Genomic DNA, 8,693 nt, shown 5'->3' with positions numbered 1-8,693 from the left:
TCCCAATGCCACCTTGTTGCTTTGTTCTCTCTATCCATTCCCATTTTACCCATTTGCAAGGGGTTGAAGCTTTATTGCCGCTCTTCCATAAGAACCGTTTGATAGGCTTCAAAAAAAATTCCAATTGGATTTACTCGATTTTAGCAGTGGAGACATAAATGAAATGTAAGGGATCATGAATGCATTGATCAGAATAACTCTAATATGGAAGAGGAGGAGCACAAAATCCCATCTTCTCATTTTGTTGTCGATCTTGTTTAGGAACCAATCAAATCTTTGCTTTCCAGTATTCCCACCCCTAGGGGGTTTCCTAGATGTGTAAACATAGTGCCCTTACCAATAACTTCCCCAAACCATTCCAAGAGGTCAAATGAGTCGCTTTCAAAGAGAGAAATCAATCTTGATTACTCAATGTTGCATATTGAATCGGAAGAAGTAGCAATTAGTTGCACAATCTTGAGGGCTCTTCTTAGCATTTTTTGTTGGAATTAGGGTTGTAGAGAAACACACATAGCTTGGAGAAGACGAAGGAAGCTCAAGGCACACAACTGAGAGTATATTACTTAGTGTGCAATGGAAAGATAGATAGCCCTATAGTGATGGGTGTATATACAATTCACGGGGGGGAAAACCTCCTAAAGGTGGAAAAAATGCCCCAACGGTCCTAGTGTGTTCACACACATCACTACCTGGCATGTATATGGTAACAAATCCCCCCTGGAGTGATGCGGTGAACAGAGCTGACACATGAGTAAAGGAAGTTCCATGCCTTGAGGACATGATCAGTCCACAAAGGGGAGTAAGCACAAAGCTTTGTGGAAAGCTTCGAGCTTCTCACGAGACAATGCCTTTGTGAAAAGATCTCCAAGGTTGTCCTGTAAGAACTAGGGGAAACTAGACTGAAGATCCTCCTCCCAACCTCCCTTTATATAGGCGGGCTCCTAGCCCCTTGCCCTAGACGGATCCCCTATCCACACTGTCTAGCCCGACCCTTGGCCGTAGTCCATGACCATCCTAGTTCTTAGGGTAGAGGACCCTTGTCCTGACATTACTCCCCCCTTAAAGAAGAGTTTTCATCCTCGAAAACAAAAGTGGGAAACTTCTTCTTAAGAACACTAATGTTTTCCCAAGTGGCACCTTCTTCAGGTCGGTCTTTCCACTTGATTAAGGCTTGTTGTCGTACATGATGTCGTGTACGCAACTCATGATAATACATAACACGTTCAAGTTCATGCGATAAGGTAGGAGGTTCAATGTAATCAACCAAAACCTGTTGGTCAATGACGTTGTCATCCCCATGTAACCACTTTCGTAGACGCTTACATGAAACACCAGATGAATGCGAGAATGTGATGGTAGTAATAGTTTGTAGGCACGATCACCAACTCGCTTGAGTATTTTGAAAGGCCCACAATATCGGGGAGATAATTTAGGTGTCGGTCCAGTTTTCAGACTTTCTGAATGTTCTGGCACACGTAAAAATACTTCCTCCCCTTCTTCGAAGGTAACTTGCCGACGTTTTTCATTAGCTTATTTCTTATATCGATCCTGTGCCAGACATTCGGATGAGCAAGTTTCAGCATATCCATGTGGTCTTGGAGAAAATCCTTAACCTGTTGGAGTTTTTTGGTTGCCAACCCCACCGCAACCGGTGACTAGGTTGAAACCCGTACATGAGCATGAAAGGACTAAAACCTGTTGTGACATGCTTAGAGATGTTGTAGGAAAACTCGAGAATAGGTAAGTATTCTTCCCAGTTTGACTGTTTTTTGCTGACGTATGCTCTTAGCATATCCTCTAGCACCTGGTTAACCCGTTCCGTTTGACCATCCTTTTCTGGATGATCAGATGTACTGAGGTTGAGTTGTGTACCCAATAGTTTAAAGACAGCTCTCCAAAAGTGGCTGTTAAACTTGGGATCACGATCACTGACAATGTTACTTGGCAACCCATACAATTTGTATAGATTGTCCACAAATAACTTTGCTAGTTCCGGTGTCTTAACCGTGGATTTGGTTGGGATAAACTTGCATAGTTTAGTCAACCTGTCTACGACCACCCATACTGAGTCATGACCTCATATAGTGGTCGGTAAACCTACAATGAAATCCATGGAGATACTTTCCCATTTTCCATTGGAAATTTCCAAAGGATGTAAGAGTCCTCCTACTTTCAGGCGCTCTGCTTTGTTAACTTTACATTTTTGGCAATGCAAGACATAAGCTTGAACAAAGCCATGTAGACCTAGCCAGTAAAACTGTCGTCATACGAGAGAAAAAGTTTTTCTAATCCTTGGGTGCCCTGCACTTGGACTATCATGACATTCATGAAGAATTTGGCAGCGAATGTCTGTGTCAGTCGGTACACAAACTCTCCCCTTGTGGAGTAGGTACCCATTTTCGATGGTAAAATGCTTCCATCGCTGTAGTTCATCACTTGATAAAGGAGAACTAGGTGTGGAGGTTAATTGTATACTACCTGCATTGGAGTGAGAAGGATCCCTCTTTTGAACATGGCTCCACACTTTGGAATATGTTTCATCTTCCTCATATTTGCCCTTGAGAGAGTCTAAAAATTCACTACGAAGTTCCGTGAACAAGAGCGAATTGATCTCTGGCATTCGACTGAGAGCGTCTGCCACTACATTGTATCGGCATTTGCAATACCTTAACTTGGCGTCATAATCCTGAAGGATCTCGGTCCACCTGGCCTTTCGACCCTTTAAATCCGTTTGTTGTGTAAATCATTTGATGCTTTCATGGTCAAACACAATCTTGAACTGAGCACCATAGATAGTGCCGCCATGTCTTTAAGGCAGACACTATTGCATAGAGTTCACGTTTGTAAGTAGAATAATTCTGCTGAGCTGCATCCAGCTTCTTACTTTCAAATGCAATTGGCCGTCCGTATTGTAACAGGACTGCTCCAATAGCACGATCACTGCTATCCATTTCCAAAACGAATGGATTCAAAGGATCTACAATAGCTAGTATAGGAGTTGTAGCTAATGCATCTTTGAGTGTTTTGAAACTGTGTTGTTGAGCGGAACCCCACTGAAAAGCTTTACCTTTGCCTTCGAGTTGATCCGTCATAGGAACAACAATGTGAGCATAGTTTTTAACGAACCTTCGGTAAAAACTTGCAAAGCCTAAAAAGATCTGTAATTCTTCCAGACTTTTAGGAGGTGGCCATTTCCGGATGGTATCCACTTTGGATTGATCCATGTATAGGCCATTAGCTGAAATAACATGTCCTAAATAATGAATTTCCTCCTTGAGAAAATCACATTTAGATTCCTTGGCATATAACTTGTTTGTGCGTAACAACTCAAATACCTGCCTGAGATGTTGTAAGTGTTCTTCTTCAGAAGCACTATAAACTAGAATGTCATCTAGGAATACGATGACAAATTTTCCCAAATACATCTTCAAGACACTATCCATAAGTTTCATGAATGTCGCGGGCGCATTGGTTAACCCAAAGGGCATCACCAAAAACTCATAATGTCTAAACCGTGTTCGGAATGCAGTCTTTGGTATATCGGCAAGCTGAATACGGACTTGGTGATATCCTGACCGCAAGTCGATTTTCGTAAAAATTCGAGCATGTGTTAGCTTATCAAATAACTCATCTACCCTTGGAAATAGGTATTTGTTCTTAATTGTAACCGCATTTAAGCCCCGGTAGTCTACGCACATGCGCATACTGCCGTCCTTTTTCTTCACTAAAAGAATAGGCGAAGCCCATGGTGAAGAACTGGATTGTATAAACCCTCTGCTAAGGTAGTCAGAAAACTGACGTTCCACCTCAACAGCCTCTAAGAACTCATATGGTAAGGTGGTTTACTAACAGGTTTACAGTCGGCAGTCATGTCAATACCATGTTTTACTGAGCGTGTCAGCGGTAAACCTGATGGAAAATCATTAGGAAAGACATCTTGAAATTCCTTTAATAATTTTTGTAATTTATTAGAAATGTTTGCTTGTGTTGAATTAGCCATTGGTGGAATAGAGGAGAGAGAAGCATGCGGCATTGAGGAATGGTAAACAGACTCAATGTTAGAAAGAAAATGAGACAACGAGTAACACAAGAAAACCTGTTCTATTTCATTATAAAAAACGAGCTGCATAAGCTCGGTAGTACAAATCAATGGTGATAAAGGTATATCCTTTTCTCCTTACAACAACACATGTGTGCCATGTGAATCAAACATCAAACTGTTGTGCTCATAGCTACGCATCAGTGATGGTCCTAGGCTATGCAACCACTCCCTACCAAGAACCACATCAGCCCTTTCCATGTTCATAACTTGAAAATCCAAACAAGTCGAGTACCCTTGTACTTCCAATGGAACAGCTCGGCATTGAGTATCCCATATTTCAGTATTATGTCCATTCACCATTGCTACCTTGTAGCGGTGGGTACTCGAAGTTTGAGGCAGTTTGAGCTTTTTCACCAATCCATAATTGATGAAATTGTGAGTAGCACCGTCATCTATCAAGATGCGCACCTTGTGCCCTTGCAGATATCCGTGCATACGTACTAACTCATGTGGTCCAAAGGTTTGTTGCCACATGGAAGCTATGAGACAACATTCATGCACCACCTCAGTGTGTGTTACTTCCACTGTGGAGAATTTGGAGGAAGACTCAAGAGGCAGTAGTTGCACCGTGTGCACTTCTTTCTCCTTCCCTTGAGTAACAGATTTCCCCTTGGGACAATCCTTTTTGCCATGGCCTCTTCCTAAGCATTGAAAACATAGCTTCTCTTTCTTGGCTTTATCAAAATCCTCAGGAGAGAGAGGACCCTTGAACCCCTTGGGTTTTTAGATGCATCTGAATTAGCAACTATAAATTTTCTTTTATTGTGCCCGTACTGAGTGCGTGTATTACCATGTATACTAGGAGGCACGTTACTATTATGTGTTTTCTTATCATCAGGGTCATCATGGATATGTGCTTTCACTATGGCTTCCTCAAGTGTTTTAGGGTCCTGGGACTTGACATACTTCTTAAGTTCTGGAGTCAGACCTTGTATGAACCCTCATACTTGTTGAAAGGTATCCAAGCCTTCCAACTTGAGGATGGCGTCCCGATAGTGAGAGATATATTCAAGGAGTGATGGATATTGGCGCATGGAACATGTGTCCCAAGCGGTCCAATTCCGATCGGCCTCATTTGTAGGCAAAAATTCCTTGCTAAACATTGATTCAAAGACTGCCCAGCTCTGTGGTATGATGTTCTTGTCCTTGAGAGACATCCACCATTTGTAGGCCTTGCCTTCCAGAGTTAAGCTCGTTTGCAGAGCTCTTACTGCATCTGGAGTACGCCGTAAGGCATGAATTCCATCCCATTTACTGAGAAAGATGTCCACTACATCCTTATCGTGGTCTCGGTCTTCGCCCTTGAAAACTGGTGGTTTAAAGTTCTTTAACAAGTGATCTACCTCGTTGGCAGTGAGAGTATGCACTGTTTCATTAATTGGGCCTTGCCCTTGTGTTCCAACGTGCTCATGCATGTGGGTGTCATCAGGACTCTTAGTCTATTGTTTCATTAATTGAATGACTAATGTGGAAAGTTTAGTAACATTTTCATTTAAAGCCTTAAAATTTTCATCCATGACTGGCATGCGTGTCTGAAGTTCACGAAATGCTTGAATATCAAGCAATTCATAAGTTCTTCTCCTGCCGTAGCGCCGCGGGTACTCTCCTTGAGAGGATCTGGCCGCGAGCCATCATTGGCAGGATCGGGAGTACTTTCGTCAAAATCGAATGTCATGTTGATATCCAAATCCATGGCTACACAGTGCAGTGAAAGAAGTACTCAGAAAAAAAATACCTGATGTGGGTAGCACTTGCCAAGTATATGTAACTCCACTTGTGCGTCGTAGCACCTGACCATCGAATAAAGAAGAATTTGCACCAGCGGCGTAAAAATCGAACTCTGCACAATCGCCCGTGGTTCAAAAGATGACTGAAATCGTGCAGTGTAGATGGTTGAAGCGTCACCGGTGTGAAGAAGCTTAATTATTGAAAGCTTCGGCTGTTATGTTGCTTGAACGCCAATTGAAGCTGTAGCAATCGTAACAATATGCAGGTTTCTAGAATTTTTATGTAATAACTGAGCCTAACCGCAAGTCATGAGACTCGATGGAACCGAGACGGCTTGTTGCTTGCTCCGCCTTGCTTGTGCTGGCTTGATTGTGCCGCCTTGCTTGTGGGAAGGGCCACTAACAATGGCCAAGGCTCAAAACCAATTGCCAATTGGCCTTGCAATGTGAAAATCACGTTCTTTTAAAACAAAAAAATGAAGGCAGCGTGGAGGAAACAGCGTGAGTGCTCACGGGCTGTGTGTGGCCCTTGCAGTGGGACAGGTAGTGGCCAAGATCTCTTGGAAGCAGACCCCCTTCGCCAAGGCGCTCCCCTCAAGCCCAAGAGCACGGCATTTCATGCACCATAGCTTCCCGTCCAAAACACGAAAGCATGCCCGATTTAGGCAGTTCCTTGCTAAAAATGGAAAAAACCCCACAAAGGCCACGGTTCTCACTTAAAGACCCTATTTTTAGGAGCTAAAAGTGACCACGCTTAGAGAGAGAGTGGAAGAGAGACTTCTAAGCTCTGATACCAGTGTAAGAAATAGGGGAAACTAGACTGAAGATCCTCCTCCCAACCTCCCTTTATATAGGCGGGCTCCTAGGCCCCTTGCCCTAGACGGATCCCCTGTCTACACTGTCTAGCCCGACCCTTGGCCGAAGTCCATGACCATCCTAGTTCTTAGGGTACAGGACCCTTGTCCTCTGTTGGCACATAAGCCAAGCTGATCTCTTCTGCTGAGAGCCTCTCCCTGACATAGTGGTAATGCACGTCAATGTGCTTTGTGTGAGCATAAAAAACTAGGTTCCTCGCGACTGCCAATGCGCTTTGACTGTCAATATAGATAGTCTTGGCAATGTCCTGTCCAACCCTCAAATCAGTCATACAGTTTCTGAGCAATACACACTCAACCGTAGCTGTGAAGACTGCCCTATACTCAGCCTCACAACTAGAAGTGGCCATAGTAGGTTGCTTCTTTCTCAACCATGATATACATGAACTTCCAAGCATGAAACAAAAACCACTTGTGGACACTCGCGTGTCAAAACAACCAGCCCAATTTAAGACCGAAAAAGCATGCAAGTCTGGCGGCAATGATCCCCCCTTGGGATAAAACAAGCCAAGATGTAAAGTGCCACTAAGGTAGCCGAAATCCTCTTGACAGCATGCCAATACTTAGACCATGGGCTATGCATAAATCTGATGACCTGTGAGACTGCAAACTGAATATCTGACCTCGTGTTGCATACATTAATGAGGCATCCAACAGCAGTTTGGTAAAGAGTGACATTTGTAGGATCACCGACATCATGAAGACTCAATTTTAAACCTGTTTCCATGGGAGTGGCAATAGGTTTGCAATCCTCAAGTCCAAACTTACATAGCAATGTCTCTATGAAACTTTTCTGACACAAGGCAATACCACCATCGCACTGCTTAAACTGTATGCCCAAGTAATGATGCAACAACCCCAAATCTTTCATCTTGAAAGTAGCATTCAAATCAGTCTTAAATTCAGCAATATGTCTCTCACTTGGTCCAGTGATCAGCAAATCATCGACATAAAGAACCACAATGAGAAGTACATCACCCTCACGCTTTACATACAATGTGCTTTCTATTGGACTGTTACGAAAGCCTCGTTTAACCAAATGAGTGTCATCTTTCTTATACCAAGAACGAGGAGATTGCTTCAACCCATACAAAGCCTTGTTACATTTGCACACTTTGTCCTCTTGTCCTTTTATGACAAAACCGCGAGGCTGCGTTACATAAACTTCCTCAAATATGTCACCATTCAAGAAAGCAGTAACAATGTCTGATTGATGTACATCCCAACCAAAATGAGCTGCCAACGCACATAGAAAACGCACAGTAGTCATACGACAAGTGGGAGAAAAAGTGTCTTCATAATCAATACCTTTTTATTGTGCATAACCCTTTGCAACAAGTCGAGCCTTATGGCGATCGATCTCACCATCCGGCTTGCGTTTTAACTTGTAAACCCACTTCGTACCAATGGCCTTTTTGCCAGGAGGCAAATCACATAAAGTCCATGTGTCATTTTCTATAAGTGCATCATATTCTGATTGCATGGTAGCCATCCAATTTTCTGAATTTTGTGCTTCATCAAAAGATAGAGGCTCCTCAACATTATGTAAGCTAGACACAGCCAAAGCATAACAATCTGATGCATAAGATGCATGGCCAGAGCCTGAATGAGTACGACTAGAAAAAGGTGCATCCAATTTACTGTCATGCAATATATGCACTGGCCATTTTGGCATACCTCTAGCCTGCTCATTTTCATCCCTTTCCTCATCAAGCACATCATGTAGATCTGCATCAGTAATAGGCTGATCTGTAACATTTTTGGAAAGCCCCATAAGCTATACATTTGCCTCATTAGAATTTACATTCGAACTTCCACCACTGAAAAGAGCAACAAAGTGTCATAAATGTCATGTGAGCTTATATTACAGTCTCTAGTACATGATAGCAAGGGCTAAAGTGAATCTTCCACAACATCCCGTGAAACTAAAATACACTTTTTTTGCAGATGATACAACTTGTAACCACCTTTGCTTTCAGCATTATAACC

Source organism: Adiantum capillus-veneris, chromosome 6, assembly GCF_014529385.1.
Source record: "Adiantum capillus-veneris isolate H3 chromosome 6, ASM1452938v2, whole genome shotgun sequence".
NCBI lineage: Eukaryota > Viridiplantae > Streptophyta > Polypodiopsida > Polypodiales > Pteridaceae > Adiantum > Adiantum capillus-veneris.
This window is presented reverse-complemented; position numbering follows the sequence as displayed.